The sequence below is a fragment of the Martes martes genome (assembly GCF_963455335.1).
Source record: "Martes martes genome assembly, chromosome: 7".
In the NCBI taxonomy this organism is placed as follows: Eukaryota; Metazoa; Chordata; class Mammalia; order Carnivora; family Mustelidae; genus Martes; species Martes martes.
Genome location: NC_137894.1, coordinates 99,267,745 through 99,284,753, shown reverse-complemented (window position 1 = coordinate 99,284,753; position 17,009 = coordinate 99,267,745). Strand labels below are relative to the sequence as shown.

General features: G+C 35.6%; 1 pseudogene across 1 annotated transcript; it reads right to left on the bottom strand.

Annotated features, from left to right (window-relative positions):
• Positions 1-14,171: 14,171 nt before the first annotated feature.
• LOC308345893 (small ribosomal subunit protein eS1-like) lies at positions 14,172-15,177 on the bottom strand (annotated as a pseudogene). Its single transcript has 2 exons — positions 14,870-15,177; positions 14,172-14,665 (listed from the first exon to the last, which is right to left on the bottom strand). The product of its transcript is annotated as a small ribosomal subunit protein eS1-like (transcript).
• Between the last annotated feature and the right edge of the window lie 1,832 nt (positions 15,178-17,009).

Sequence of the window (17,009 nt, the reverse complement as noted above, 5' to 3'; positions counted from 1 at the left end):
TAACCAGATTTCTTATCTTAAACAGGACAAAATTTCAATGAATGTCAGTTTGTTCATCTGTAAAATAAGATGCATGATCTTTAGGAATCTTTCCAATTTCAAAACTAGGGAGTGTTGTGCTTGCATAAAATACATAGCACCGCCTAGAGGCCAAAAGAAGCACTTTTCTACATTTTCCTTTAAAAATGAATCTTCAGTCTTCAGCAAATTATCAAGTTGATAAATTTTATATTAGCAGAAGTTGCCTGAGAAAATATATCAGAATTTTAATATTCTCTGTCAGACAGGATAAACATTTTTAATGAATCTGTCACAGAACCTGCATAAGTTCTTAGTACCCATTATAAATTGAGCTCATTTTTTTCTACCATCACTTTTTTAGGGGATCCATCATTTCCTCTGGCACTGCCTGAGAAAATCAATGACATCCTCTTAAGTCCGACTCTAAGGACCATCAATGTCATGATTACTTAATAATGTGCTATATTGCAGTAAACAACATATATTCGGCATGCTACACATGTTCTTTACTCTTTGGGGCTCTGTGGACTTGATGAAAACCATGGTCAAAAACAACTTCTCTATGATTAGATATATAATGTCACCCCCTGGCTTCAACTTCAGGGAAAATAATGTCTGAGTTGGAACTGTGAGCAGTGTTAGAAAATCCCAGTTGTGGTGCCCTGAATTTACTTGAACTTGAAGAAAAATTTAACCTATAGGAGGGTCTGAAGTCCATGGATGTCCAGTTGCTGTTAACATCTAGATTATTGTGACAGCTTCATTTCCAAGCTGATGTTAGCAACGGCTTCCTCTTTATAACCCCCTTTGGAACTGCACTATTTTAATTTGTGCTTTCTAAATAGTTCTGAGGGTATTCTTCAGCTTTATCATGTTAAACCTTGCAATAAAACTGTAAACTCACCAAGAGAAACTGCATCTTCTGATCATCTTGATTCCACACTCCCCTAACTCCCGGTGTGCTATAATGTAAAAGTTTGTGTGGACTAAGTGAAAGTACCTTGCTAATGACTGTGAAGACATAATTCCTCTGGCAAAGGTGAATGTACAAGGTAAAACAGAGTTCAGGCAAATAAAAGTTAAAACATTGGGACAAAGTTTGTGAAGAGTGTTGCCTCAGATCCGAGTTTACCCTTGACTGATGTAACTTAGATTTAAAAGAAAAACAACAAAACCCATTCTGAAAGGGTCTTAAATTTGTATGGTCTCCAATTTCTAATTCATATTTTGGGGAAGAGATTCCCTTTGAGGGAACTGTACAATCGTAAATTATTCTTAACAGGGAAGAGAAAAAGGAACTAAAAGTTTTTTCAAACTTTTTATGCTGGAAGTTTCCAAACTTGATTTTAGAAGTTGAAAGAACAGTACGATGGGCACCCATAAACCACCAATAACATTTAACCATTTAACATTTCTTCTTTATATAACTATATTTCTGAAACACTAAAACTAAGATGCAGATATTATGACGCTTCACCCCAAATACTTCCTCAAGTATCATTCAAGATTAAGAATATTCCTCTTCATAATCTCACTGTCATTGTCACACTGAAGAAAATAAACAATAATGTTCTAATACTTCTTATCAAGCTGAACCCCAAATGTCCATAAAGGTTCCAGTAATATCCTTTATAGCTGTTTGTTTTTAATTCAGATCTAATCAAGATTTATAGACTGCATATAGTTTATGTTGTCTTTGAGGCACTCAACTTTTGGGCAATTACTATGTCCTAGATGACACAGGCCTTCCTATTTAATTTTCACAAGAAAATGTGAGATAAATTCTGGTTATATAAAATGGTGATAAATTCTTACCTCTGAACACTCTGATGTGTTTTAGTTTTTTGCCATTATATTCACAGAATCTAGCACAGAGCCTTGAAGATCTTAGGTACTAATATATAGATGGTTGTGGAATAAATGAAACATGGTGTGTGCTTATTTATTCTGATGGAAAAACTAAAGTAGAAACATGATGGTAATTTGTTGTGATAATACACTGAGGCAGGGGTAACTCTTATTCACACTCCTGGGCTTTTCTGGGCTCTTTGGTGGAAACATTTAAATAGTCTACCATTAGCTGCCTGAAGCAACCAGGATAATAATTAAAATTCATGCCAATTTGAATCTATCCAATATACCTATTAGTTGTTTTAATATTTAAAATCGTTCTTAATTTAACATCAAAGAAGAGGAGTTTCCCATTTGTTTTAATCAGGCTACAGGTTTTATCAGATTTGGATACAAGTGATTCAAACGAAGCCAACAGCATATGTCAGGTTTAGAATAATCCAGGCCATTTTTTTTAAATTTAATTTTTACCTAATCTCTACATCCAACATGGGGCTCGAATCTACAACCCCAAGATTAAGAGTCTACTGACAGAACCAGCCAGACACCCCTAATCTAGGCCATTTCTTTTCTCTCTCTTGCACCATAGGATTTTGAGAACCCATATCCATGTAAAAATACAGAAAAAAATGGCAATAATATTTTAAATTCTGTGACTTACGGCAGGCCAATCCCTTACAAGATATACACAGAATATTGCAACGGAGCTGATGGAGGACAATGACTGCAGCCTCAATGGGTAAATATTCTGATAAGTATTACCTGGCAAGAAGGTAAGTCATTTATGTCATTATTGGGTTAAAATGTTCTCTAATTTTTTTACTGTGTCTTTTAGAATCTCAGAGACATATTTATCAAGAACTGTTTTAGAAAAGAAAGATGATTAATGATGACTTTTTTTTACCATGAATACTGTAATTTCTATGACACATAAGTAAAGAATTTGAAATAAGTCATAGTTTCCATGATAAATATTAATTATACCAATCTTGTACAGAAATGTATAGTTCTGCCTTTTAGTTGTTAAGTCAACTTTGTAAGTCACCCACCAGCATTTAAGATGAACAATGGAATCATTCAGTTTGTTGTGATATCTTTTTGGTCCTCTAGGAAGGGAAATAATTTTTAAAATTAATTTATTTAATTAGAGAATGATTGGGGGAGGCAGAAGAAGAGGGAGAAAAATAATCTCAAGCAGACTCTGTGCTGAGCACAGACCCAACACACGTCTTTATCCCACAGCCCTGAGACCGTGACCTGAGCTGAAATCGAGAGTTGGACACTTAACCAACTGAGCTGCCCAGTGCCCCAATGAAGGCGGAAAACTTAAGCTTGAATTCAAAGAAATTCCTACCAGTCCCTTCCCCCTAAGCCAGCGTGCAACTATCCAAAAGATCAATTTTCAGTTATTTGTCTGACTAGTTTTCATAAAAGTTTAGTATTAATAATACTGCTTGCAAAATTTACCTTTTTTTTTCTTTTTTAATTATTCTGTTTTACAGACTGAGAAAGCAAAGAGGTACATTCTCTGGAGTGAGGTATTTTCAGGAAGGACTCAGGGTGGCAGGCACATTCAGAGTGTAAAGTTTTGGTGGCAGCCTTTTTCACTCCTGCGGGTTTTGTTGCCTGCCATAAATTTGGCTTCAATTACACATCTGTGTAATCTGTGTAATCCATAAGTTTTAATCCAGTGAATGCTGTGCACATTAAAACATGGACCTCTGTCAAAAATTTCATCACCAGCAATCAAGCATTTTTCAAATTAACATGTCTTCAGAACTATTTGAAATGTAAGAACAAAGACCAATAAAGGACAAAACTTCATTAATAATCACATAGAAGGCCCTTAGCATTTTTTAGTAAAGCACTGTACTTGACAAAAAGTAACTACTTCCCTTTCAATAAACTAGAATATAAATGTCATGAGAACAGAGACTGTTTGGATTGTCATTATTCCCACAATGCTAGCATACAGTAGGCATTCAATAAAAACTTACTAAATGGATATGTCAAATGTTTCAACTCTTGAGGCAGCTGTTAGGCTCCATGGAGGTCAATGGACCACAGCTGATGACTCGGTCTTGGAAGTGCATGAAGTGGGTGTTTTCTGATCCATATAGCTATAGCCTGTGACGTTTCTAGCAAACAAGTAGAAACAACACATCAGAACTGAACCCAACAGGACCTGACCATGCAAACAAAGTGAAAAGGCAGGTGGCTTACATTTTTGGCCTGCATCCTCTCTCAACCCTCACCTAGAAAGCTAGCTCCCTAGGACCAGAGCTGAAGCTAGGAAAACTCAGACCTCCTGGGTGAAGGATCTGTCTTAACAGATATTAAGAATTATTTTCAAGGGGACCTGGGTGGTTTGGTTGTTAAGCATCTGCCTTCGGCTCAGGTCATGATCCCAGTGCCCTGGGATAGAGCCCCACATTTGGCCCTCTGCTTGGGGGAAGCCTGCTTCTCCCTCTCCCACTCCCCCTGCTATGTTCCCTCTCTTGCTGTGTCTCTGTTAAATAAATACATAAAATCTTAAAAAAAAAAAAAAGAATTATTTTCAAGTTGTAGTAAATAATACTGTTTCCCAGTATAAGAATAGAAAAATAGACCAACTGGAGAAAACAGATATCTTAGAAAGAAGCTTATATTTACATGGATATTTGATATATGACAGCAGTGACATTACAAATCAATGTGAAAAGGATGGAATAATCAGCAATGGTATTGGGACAACTGGACACCCATATTGTAATAAATTTAGCTATACACTCCATACCTAGACAGAAAATAATTCTAGATGAATTAAGGATCTAACTATGAAAAGAAAATCACTTTAAAACTTTTAGAAGGACACAAGCTACAACACAGATGAAATCTGAAGGCATTATGCTAAATAAAAAAGCCAATCCCAAAAGGTGCATAGTGTATGATTCCACTCATATGAGGTAATCTAGAGTACAAAAAAATCATGGGGACAGAAAGTAGAATGGTAATCATTAGGGGCTGGGGAGATGAAATGGGGAGTTTGTCTTTAACAGGGACAGAGTTTCAATTTTGCAAAATGAAAAAAGTTCTAGAGATGGATGATGCTGATGTTTGCACAACACTGTAAACATATGTAAAGTCACTTAATGGTGAAAATGGTAAATTTTATGTTATGTACATTTTGTGAAAACAGTAAATTCTATGTTATGTATATTTTACCACAAATAATAAAAAAACCCTTGGAAATGGAAGGAAATGTAAACAATGTCTTCCATTTCAGTAATAGGGTACACACAGTTGTATAGTCTCTCCTACTAATAACTAAAAATCCTTAAACATTTAAAGTTTTTTAAATACCTTAAATTCTTTAAAAAATTCTTAAAATTTCTTAAACGTTTCTTAAAATACCAAGTGATGATTTCCAACACCTCAAGCTACAATTTGAAAGTGGTCCTGGATTGGTAGAGCAAGGGAAGAAAGAAACAGAGAACATCTACAAAAACAAACACAAAACAATGTCAGTAAATGACAAAATGGCAATAAATACATATCAGTAATTACTTTGACTATAAATGGACTAAATGCTCCAATCAAAAGACATACGGTGATGGAGTGGATAAAAAAAACAAGACTCAGACCTAAAGACACATGCAGGTTGACTTTTTGTCAAGTACATTTATCATATAAATGTATCAAAAGAAAACCACTATAGGGGCACCTGGGTGGCTCAGTCAGTTAAGCATCTGCCTTCTGCTCAGGTCATGATCCCAGGGTTCTGGGGTCAAGCCCCATGTCAGGCTCCCTGCTCAGTGGGGAGCCTACTTCTCCCTCTCCTACTCCCCCTGCTTGTGCTCTCTCTGTGTCAAATAAATAAATAAAACCTTTTTTTAAAAAAGGATATTTTTCTACAAAAAAAAAAAAAGGAAGAAGAAGAAGAAAGCCAGTGTAGCAATACTTACAACAGACAAACTAGACTTTCAAACAAATACTGTAACAAGATGTAAAGAAGGACACTATATAATAATAAAGACAACAATTCAACAAGAGGATATACCAATTGTAAAGATTTATATACCCAATATGGGAGTACCTAAATATATAAAATTGTTGATAACAAATATAAAGGAAATAACTGATAGCAATACAATAATAGTAGGGGACTTTAACAGCCCCACTTACATCAATGGACAGATCATCCAAACAGAAAATCAAGGAAACAGTGGCTTTGAATGACACATTAAACCAGATAGATTTAACAGACATATTCAGAATATTCCATCCTAAAACAGCAGAATACACATTCAAGTGCACACAGAACATTCTCCAGAAGAGATCACATAATAAGCCACAAAAGAAGCCTCAACAAATTTAAAAAAATTGAAGTCATATGATGCATCTTTTCTGGCCATACTATAAAACTAGAAACCAACCATAAGAAAAAAATCTGGAAAGAACACAAATATACATGTAGGTTAAATAACAAGCTACTAGCCAATGAATGGATCAAACAAGAAATCAAAGAAGAAATAAAAAATTACATGGAAACAAAAGAAAATGAAAACACAACAGTCCAAAACCTTTAGGATGCAGCAAAAATGATTTTAAGGGGAAGTTTATAGCAATATAGGCTTACCTCAAGAAGCAAGAAAAATCTCAAATAAATAACCTAAAATTACAACTAAAGGAGCTAGAAAAAGAAGAACAAACAAAACCCAAATCCAGGAAGGAAACAATAAAGATTAGAAGAGGGGCACCTGGATGGCTCAGTCACTTGGGTGGCTGCTTTCCGCTCTGGTCATGATCCCAGGGTGCTGGGACTGAGCCCTGCATCGAGCTCCTTGCTCAGCAAGGAACCTGCTTCTCCCTCTCCCTCTGCCTGCTTTTCCTCCTGCTTGTGCTCTTTCTCTGTCAAATAAATAAATAAACTCTTAAAAAAAGATTAGAGCAGAAATAAATGATATAGAAAATAAAAAATAACAGATCAATGAAATCAGGAGCTGGTTCTTTGAAAAGATCACCAAAATTGATAAACCTCTGACTCACCAGTAAAAGAGAGAAACTGGGGCACCTTGGTAGCTCAGTCAGTTAAGCATCTTATTCTTGGTCATGATCTTGGGGTCATGAGATCGAGCCCCACATTTGGGCTCTGGGCTCAGCGTGGAATCTGCTTGTCCCTTTCCCTCCCCCTCCCCCCATTCATGTGCAGAAAAGAACAGAGAAAACACTCAAATAAACAAAATTTTTAAAAAATTAGCAATGAATGAGAAAAAAATAACAACCAACACTAGAGAAATACAAACAATTAGAATATTACCAAAAAAATTATATGGCAACAAGCTGGACAACCTAGAAAAAATGAATAAATTCCTAGAAACATATAACCTTCCAAAAACAGAATCAGGAAGAAATAGAAAATTTGAACAGACTGATTACCACCAATGAAATTGAATCAGTCATCAAAAAACTCCCAACAAGCTATACAGATGAATTCTATCAAACATTTAAATTTTTTTTTAAAGATTTTATTTATTTATTTGACAGACAGAGATAACAAGTAGGCAGAGAGGCAGGCGGCGGGCGGGGGTGGGGGGGTGGGGAAGCAGGCTCTCTGCTGCGCAGAGAGCCCAATGCAGGGCTCAATCCCAGGACCCTGAGATCATGACCTGAGCGGAAGGCAGAGGCTTTAACCTACTGAGCCACCCAGGCGCCCCTCTATCAAACATTTAAAGAAAAATTAATACTTATTCTTCTCTAAATTTTCCAAAAAAAGGAACAGGAAGGAAAACTTCCAAATTCATTGTATGAGGCCAGCATTACCCTGATACCAAAACCAGATAAAGACACACACAAAAGAGAGAGAGAGAGAGGGAGAACTATAGGCCAATATTGCTGATTGTACAAAGATGCAAAAATCCTCAATAAAATACTGGCAAATTGAATCCAACAATACATTTAAAAAATCATTCACCATGATCAAGTAGGATTGTGTATGGTGTAAGAAAGGGTGCAAGGGTGCTTCAATATTTACAACTCAATCAATATAATAAATAACATTACTAAGAGAAAGGATGGGGCATCTGTGTGGCTCAGATAGTTAAGCATCTGCCTTCGGTTCAGGTCATAATCCCAGGGTCCTGGAATCAAGCCCCGAGTCAGGTTTCTTGGTCGGCGGGAAGACTATTTCTCCCTCTGCCCCTCCCCCCTGCTCATGGTCTCTTTCTCAAATAATAAAATCTTTTACAAAATGAAAACTATAAAACACTGATGAAAGAAACTGAAGATGACACAAAGAAATGGAAAGATATTCCATGCTTGCGGAACTCAAGAACAAATACTGTTAAAATGTCCACAGTACCCAAAGTAATCTACACATTTAATGCAATCTCTGTCAAAACACTAACAACATTTTTCACAGAACTAGAACAATCCTAAAATTTGTATGGAACCACATAAGACCCTGAATAGCAAAACAATCTTGAGAAAGAAAAATGAAACTGGAGGTATTACATTCCAGACATCAAGTTATATCACAAAGATGTAGTAATCAAAACAGGATGGCACTGTACAAAAACAGACACAAAAATCAATAGAACAAAACAGAAAGCCCAGAAATAAACCCATATTTATGTGGTTAATTAATCTTCAAGAAAGTAGGCAGGAATATGCAATGGGAAAGTCTCTTCAACAAATGGTGCTGGGAAATCTGGACAGTAACATGCAAAAGAAAAAAACTGGATCACTTTCTTATACCATACACAAAAATAAACTCAAAATGGACTAAAGACTTAAATGTGAGACCTGAAACCATAAACATCTTAGAAGAGAGCACAGGTAGTAATTTTTCTGACATCAACTATAGTAACAATTTTTTAGATATGTCTCCTGAGGTAAGGGAAATAAAAGCAAAAATAAACCACTGGAACTACATCAAAATAAAAAGCTTCTGCACAGCAAAGAAAACAACCAACAAAACTAAAAGGCAACCTACTGAATGGGAGAAGATATCTGCAAATGACATATCTGATAAAGGGTTAGTATTCAAAATATATAAAGAACTGGTACAAGTCAATACAGAAAAAAAAATCCGATTAAAAATGGGTAGAAGATACAAATAGACATTTTTCCAAAGAAGATATACAGATGGCCAACAGGCAATTGAAAAGATGTTCAACATCACTCAACCTCAGGAAAAATGCAAATCAAAACTAAAATCAGATATCACCTCACACCTGTCAGAATGGCAGGAAACTCAGGAAACAACAAGTGTTGGCAAAGATGTGGAGAAAAAGAAACCCTTGTGCACTGTTGCTGAGAATATAAACTGGTACAGCCACTCTGGAAAACAGTATGGAGATTCCTTAAAAAATTAAAAATAGGACTATCTCACAATCCAGCAATCACACTTTGGGTATTTACCCAAAGCATATAAAAATACTAATTCAAGGGCATACATGCCCTGTATGTTTACTACACTGGAATTAAATTTTTTAAAAAATCCTAGCTAACTAGAAATAGAAAGGGACATCTATTCCATAGTGAATTAGACCTCTTAAAAAGTGAAGTAGGGCAAGAAAAAAAAATATATATATAAGGATTGGAGTTAAAGAAACAGCCTAGGGGTGGCTGGCTAGCTCAGCTGGAAGAACATGAAGCTCTGGATCTCAGGATCACGAGTCCAAGCTCCATGTTGGGTGTAGAGATTACTTAAGTAAGTAAATAAATGCAAAAAAAAAAAAAAAGAAACTATCATCATTCCTTATTTGAAAATTATTTTTAGGTAATTCAAAAATAATTAATACTCTAATTACCAGATAGAAAAATCAGTATACAAAGTTGCTTAGAAAAAACAATACACAGTATTTTTTTTCTTTTGTACTAGCAATTAGCAGGTAGAAAATAAAAATCTTAAAAGGATACCATTTGCAATGGAATAAAAGTATGAAGACTGGGGAATAATGCTAACCCTAAATATAAGGCTATATGGAGAGAATTTTAATAGTTTATTTTAAATCTCAAAGAAGACCTCAATATACAGGAATTGGAGGACTGGAAGAAGTAAATGGTACAGAACTTGTTCTTCAACAGGAAACAACTGGAAACCTGTACAAAAGATACGAGACAACTGTTTTCAGACGACTACCAGAGGCTGTAAGCTGCACAATTCTCAGTGCACAGAAAGGGCCAGGAGATGTTCAAATTCCACCCAGCCAGAGGTAAGAGATGCCACTGAGCAACAGGGCAATCAACAGAAATCCCAGAGGGACAAATGTTTAATATTAAAGCTAAACTTGCCCGTGAATAAAGGCTAGTCTAGGTACACTCTAATAAAACTAAAAATAATCCTTGAAAATATCAAGTTGAGGGGCACCTGGGTGGCTCAGTCGGTTGACTACCCGGCTCTTGATTTTGGCTCAGGTCGTGATTTCAGGGTTCTGGGATCCAATTGGGCTCCAGGCTCAGTGGAGAGTCTGCTGTCCCTCTCCTCAGTCCCTCCCCTTGCTTGTGATCACTCTTTCAAATAAATAAAATCCTTTAAAAAATTTAGAGAAAAGAAAATATCAAGTTGATTCACAACTAACCTAATAACCTGTGTGCCAAAACAAACTTCAAAACTGAAAAAAGAGAACAAAATGCAAAATTTAACAACATAACATTTGAAACATCTGATATCAAATAAAAAATCACTAGACCACAGAAAAAAGCAACAAATTATAAACAAGATGTCAAAATGATATGTAATAGAAAATATGTGCATTCCAAATATATAAATTATATATAATATTCATATATACCTAATATGTATACATATATAACACGAACACACATATGTTTTACACATGCACACATCTTTTAGTTCCTGCTCTTTTCACTTCACACTGAACTTCAGTGCCAATGTCACTAGATTTCCTGATGATACAAAAGTGATCTTTGTCTACATAAAATTTTCTTCTCTCCATGTTTTATAATTAAACAACATAAATGCTAGTGAGTATGGAAAGGTACATTCTACAATCTTTGTTTATTCACGTGTCTCAAACCCTTTAAGAGTAAAAAAAAAAAAAGTGAAACTTTTTTCTCCCTTTATTTTCTTTAGCTTTAGCTATTCCTAGTATACTCATTATCCTATATCTCCAGGTTTTGCAAGCAGTAGTGTGCTGTAACTGTCTCTCATCAGATCATGAGAACCAATTCTTAATATTTAGAAATTTTGCAATCTTATTTCTAAACTGTTAGTAGATTGATCTCACTCATTTTATTGGAAGTATTAACACTACAGAGACTGACAAATAATACAAATCAGGAGTTTATTTCATCATGCTGGTGTGTCCAAATAAGGCCAGTATGCTATACACTTTTATAGTACGTAAAAATATACTATACTTCTTAAAAATTATCTCAGGCACCTGGGTGGCTCAGTCAGTTGAGCGTCTGCCTTCAGCTCAGGTCATGTCTGCCTTCAGCTCAGGTCATGATCCCAGGATCCTGGCATCCAGTCCCACATCGGGCTCACTGCTCAGTGGAGAGCCTGGTTTTCCCTCTCCCTCTGCCTGCCTCTCTGCCTACTTGTGCTCTCTCTCTCTCTCAAATAAATAAAATCAATCTTTAAAAAAAAATATCTCCTAGAGAGTCAGAAAACTATGACCTACAGGTCGAATCTGGTCTGCTGCATGTTTTTGTGAAAAAGTTTTATTAGAACCCACTCATTTGTCCCTCTGTTTACACATTGTTGATGGCTAATTTTATGTTATAACAGCACAATTGAATAGTCATGACAGAGAGCCTGAAATATTTACTATCTGGCTCTTTACTGAAAAAGATATGGTAAACAAAAACTATACTGCGCAGAGGTAACAGACTTGCCAAATAATAATGAATTATAATTTGAATAGAATTCATCAGAAACTTCCATCTTGGAAAAGTGCTTTCTATATATTCTTATACACATGAAGCCTAAAATATTATGGCCATTTTTAAAAAATATTCAGATGTCTAAAAACAGCATATATTGGGTAGAATAACCCCTTTCTGTTAAAAGGGGGAAAATTATATTTATGCACAAATATTTTGGAGAAGATACACAAGAAACTGGTAACATTAGTTGCCCCTGAAAAGAACTCATGGACAGGGCGAAAAGGAGAGTTTTCACTGAATATCCTTTTGTATTTCTTGAATTTTAAACCATGTGTTTGTATGACCTATTTAAAAAATAAATAACAGGTCTAAAGATTACTGGCTAAGAGGAGATTTAGGAATCTTAATCCTTTCTTCTCAAAGGCTTCCTGGTATAATAGAAAGAATATTGTTTCAGGAGTTAAAAAAGAAGAAGAAGAAGAAGACATAGTTCCAAAACCTGATCTGCTACTTACTAGCTTTGTGACATTGGCCGAGTTCCTTAAGTTAGCTGAATCTCAGCTTGGGCATTAATAAAATCAGTATAACAAAAGCTACTTTGTGAGGATTGGACATTATATAAAATTGCCTTGTACTTACTAAATGGTAGCTATTATTCTGTGGATTTCAATTATCCCAGCTATCCATTACCACCAATTATGTATTGGATGTTGATTAAAGGGAACCTGCAGTATGAATGAGGTCTAAGAGAGTCTTAATTTACAGATATATCAACTAACTACTTGTGGGGGAAAAACCAGTCAGTCTTTTAAAAATTGTATTCAGGTGCTTTTTTGGGTCTTCAAGTCCAAAAGTCCGGGTTTCTTTTTAAGGCTTCTTAAGGATTATTCCAAGAGATCAAGCAATTGTTGACATTTAATAATGGCCCCAAGGCCACAAAGCAATTTCATATTGGTTCTCTCTCCTTCTCCACTTCACTTCTCTTTTCCTAACCCTGTTTCTTGGAACTGCTTGCCCTAATAAAGTAATAGCACATGAGTCTTTTGCCTTATGTTATGTATACTTTTGGGGAAAACTCAAGCTAAGACTGGGGCCTGCCTAATTCTACTGCAGAGAGTCTGGGACTGTGTAGCAGTTACTGTTAGTGCCCCACCCATATGCCTTCATCCTCTAATATTAACAGGGCTTGACTTCTTGACTGCCAGCATTTGCATCTCTTGCTCTGTTGGAGGGCTTTCTTTATAATCCTCAACCAGTATCTTCTCCCATTGTATGAGATGTCTTTCATTTTCTTGATGGTATAGTTTTCCCCTCAAAAGTTTTTAATTTTGATGAAGTCCAACTTTTCAAAAAAATTTTTTTTCACTTGTTTTTTTGGGGTTGTATGTCAGAGATCATTGCCTAACCCAAGTTCACGAAGATTTACTACTATGTGTTCTTCTAGTGGTGTTACAGCTTTTTTACATTTAAGTCTATGATCCATTTTTAGTTAATTTTTGTGTAGGGTTCAGGTAGGGGTCTTTCACATGTGGGTATTCAGTTATCCCAGCACCACTTATGGAAAACATTTCTTCTCCATTGCATTAACTTGGCACCCTTGTGGAAAATCAATTGACTATAAATGGAAGGGTTTATATCTGGATTCTCCATTTTACTCCATTGTTCTATAGGTCTACCCTCATGCCATTACCACAGTGTCTTGATTAGTATAGTTTTGCAGTAAGGTTTGAAATTGGGAATTGTAAGTCCTCCAACTTTGGACTTCTTTCTCAAGATTGTTTTGGCTATACCTTTGCCTTCTGATTTACACATTTTTGGATCTTCTTTAAGAAATCCTTTTGGATTTAAGACATTATTTAAGATTCTATAATCTATATAATTATATAATTATATATTAAGATTTAAGACATTGGATTTAAGATCATGTCGTGATTCCAGGGGCCTGGGATCTAGCCACGCATTGGGCTCCCTGCTCAGTGGGGAGTCTGCTTCTACCTCTGCCTGCTGTTCTCCCTGCTTGTATTCTCAGTCCCTCTCTCTGTGTCAAATAAATAAATAAATCTTTAAAAAAAGGAAAGAAAGAATGAAATCCTTTTGGACACCAAAACCAGAAAATATTTTTCTATACAGTTTTCAAGACATTTTATCATTTGTCCTTCTCATTCTAACTACTGATCTATTTGGAATTTATTCTAGTGCTTGGCAGAGTGTAGGGATTTAATGTCATGCTTTTAAATTGTATTAACACTTTTTTTTTAAGTCCATTTTTTCTTTCACTTATCCATGAAGAAAGCCTGTCACAAATCAAGTTTCCATATAGGTGTAGTTCTGTTTAGGTATCCTGTTCTATTCTATTGTCATTTTTTCTATCCCTGAACCAGCACCACACTGCCTTATTATAACTTTTTTTTTTTTTTAGATATCACAAGTAAGATTTTTTGTTACCATTGAATATCTGAATTTTAAACAGATTCTTGGACTGGTGGCTCATATCCATAAGCTTATTCAACTTTAGCACCAATCTCATCTCCAGTAGCTTTTCCAAAACTACCTTCACCATGAAGCTCCATGAGCTTTCCCAATTCAAACTTGGGCTTCTTCAGCATTTTTACTTTTCTAACAAAGACATCATAGAGTGGATAATAGATTGACAAGTCTTTTCTATGTCTTTTCCCAATGATGTCTGAAATCAACTTATTAACTACTTCTTTCAAGTCATTTGTCTGTACTTTTTGGGTCATGGTTTCCATCTTTTTTCCAAATTTGGTGGACTGGTTGTTGCTAAGCATGAGAGGTCTTTTAAATCTGACTGTTGTTTCTTAATAAAACCAACACAAAATAGATAAAACAAATAACCAACAGTATTCTTGACATCAATATGAGCTTCAATCAGGGTCTGCCATTTTTTTGACCATGGAACACATTTTGTCACAAATAAGACCCATGCCATGAAATTAGGCAGTTTTTTTTTTTTTTTTTTTTTTTAAAGATTTTATTTATTTATTTGACAGAGAGAGATCACAAGTAGGCAGAGAGGCAGGCAGAGAGAGTGAGAGTGAAGCAGGCTCCCTGCTGAGCAGAGAGCCCAATGCGGGGCTCGATCCCAGGACCCTGAGATCATGACCTGAGCCGAAGGCAGCGGCTTAAACCACTGAGCCACCCAGGTGCCCCGAAATTAGGCAGTTTTTATCCTGAACATCTTCAGTAATTAGCTTGAATTTTTGAAATGCAATTTCATCATTCTGCAGGGTCTGGAAGGTTCACTTCAAAAACACATTATGTTTTTGTGTTCTCATGGCCGTTAAATGTGATTTTGGTTCCTTGAGTTCTTATGACTAGTGTTTTTCCAATATTTCTTATATTGAACATAGCTGGTGCTTTCACATCATACCAAACGTTCTTAGAAAATGGATCAACCACTTTCTTCTTGCCACCTTTTGTAAGGCATGTGTTCTTGCCAACTGCCATGACACTGCTCAGGGAACCAAAAGGTTTATGATAGTTTTTTAATAATATTTTTAAAATAAAATCTGTAGAGCAAATCTCCCCACCTTGTTCTTCTTCATAAGTATATTTATGGCTCTTAAATTATAGATATAGTTTAACAGGTTACACACAAAAACACATTTGATTTCATTTGGATTTTGACTGGAATTGCACTGAATTTATAGATTATTTTGGGAAGAAATTATTTAAAAAAATATTGAGTCTTTTAATCAATAAACATGATTCATTTACTTAGATTGGGCCAGAGCGTTGCAGAGTTCCAGGATGTCTTTCTCACCCCAAGATCCACTAGATCTTTTCTCCTTTATGCTACCTGTCTTGTTCCTGAGCTTAATGAGAATGTGTTCAATATATACAGTTAGCTGCTGTATTTGTCAGGTAACCTTTATCTGGTTAGAATGGTCCTTTTTATTTGTTTGTTAAGAAGCTTTTTCAGTGCTCCACTTCACTCGGCATCAGGGAAATACAAATCAAAACCACAATGAGATACCACCTCACACTAGTCAGAATGGCTAAAATTAACAAGTCAGGAAATGACAGATGCTGGCGAGGATGCGGAGAAAAGGGAACTCTCCAACACTGTTGATGGGAATGCAAGCTGGTGCAACCACTCTGGAAAACAGCATGGAGGTTCCTCAAAAAGTTGAAAATAGAGCTACCCTACGACCCAGCAGTTGCACTACTGGGTATTTACCCTAAAGATACAAATGTAGTGATTCGAAGGGGCACGTGCACCTGAATGTTTATAGCAGTACTGTCCACAATAGCCAAACTATGGAAAGAACCTAGATGTCCATCAACAGATGAATGGATAAAGAAGATGTGGTATATATATACAATGGAATACTATGCAGCCATCAAAAGACATGAAATCTTGCCATTTGCGACGACTTGGATGGAACTAGAGGGTATTATGCTTAGCGAAATAAGTCAATCAGAGAAAGACAATTATCATATGATCTCCATGATATGAAGAAGTTGAGAGGCAACGTGGGGGGTTTGGGGGTTAGGAAAAAAATAAATGAAACAAGATGGGATTGGGAGGGAGACAAACCATAAGAGACTCTTAATCTCACAAAACAAACTGAGGGTTCCCGGGGGTAGGGGGGTAGGGAGAGGGTGGTGGGGTTATGGACATTGGGGAAGGTATGTGATATGAAGTGTGTAAACCTGGCGATTCACAGACCTGTGCCCCTGGGGCTAATAATACATTATATGTTAATAAAATAAAAAAATTTTTTAAAAGAACCTAAAAAAATAAAAACTTTTTCAAAAAATTGTGTGTTGAATTTTATCAAACATTTTGTTTTTAAAGTTAAACTAATCCTGGATTTGAGATATACCCATCCTGGTAATAATCTTCTTTCTCTATTGACTTATATAATTTGCATACTACTGGAACTGTAAGATCCTTGACTGATGGAACTCTGGGTCTGAAGTTTGCTTTGCATGGGGATTTTAATTCACTGATAATTTATATTGTGGCTACAGAACTACTATTCAGAGATTCCATTTCTTCTTGAGGTAGGAAGAACTTCTGTAGAAAGTCGTATTTTTAAAACTGTCAATTTTAATCTAATTTTCAAAATTTTTAGCTTAAATTTATCTTTTTAATGTTGGAAGAATTTCTAAGCCCCCCTTTCATTTCTATTATTGTTTATTTGTTCATTCTCTTTTTTTTCTTGACCAACCTTTCTAGAAGTTTGATGCTTTTAGTATTCTTTTACATTGGCCTTGTACAATTTTGTTTACTATGTCATTTTCTTCTTACTCTTTCCTTCCTTCTGTTTTGT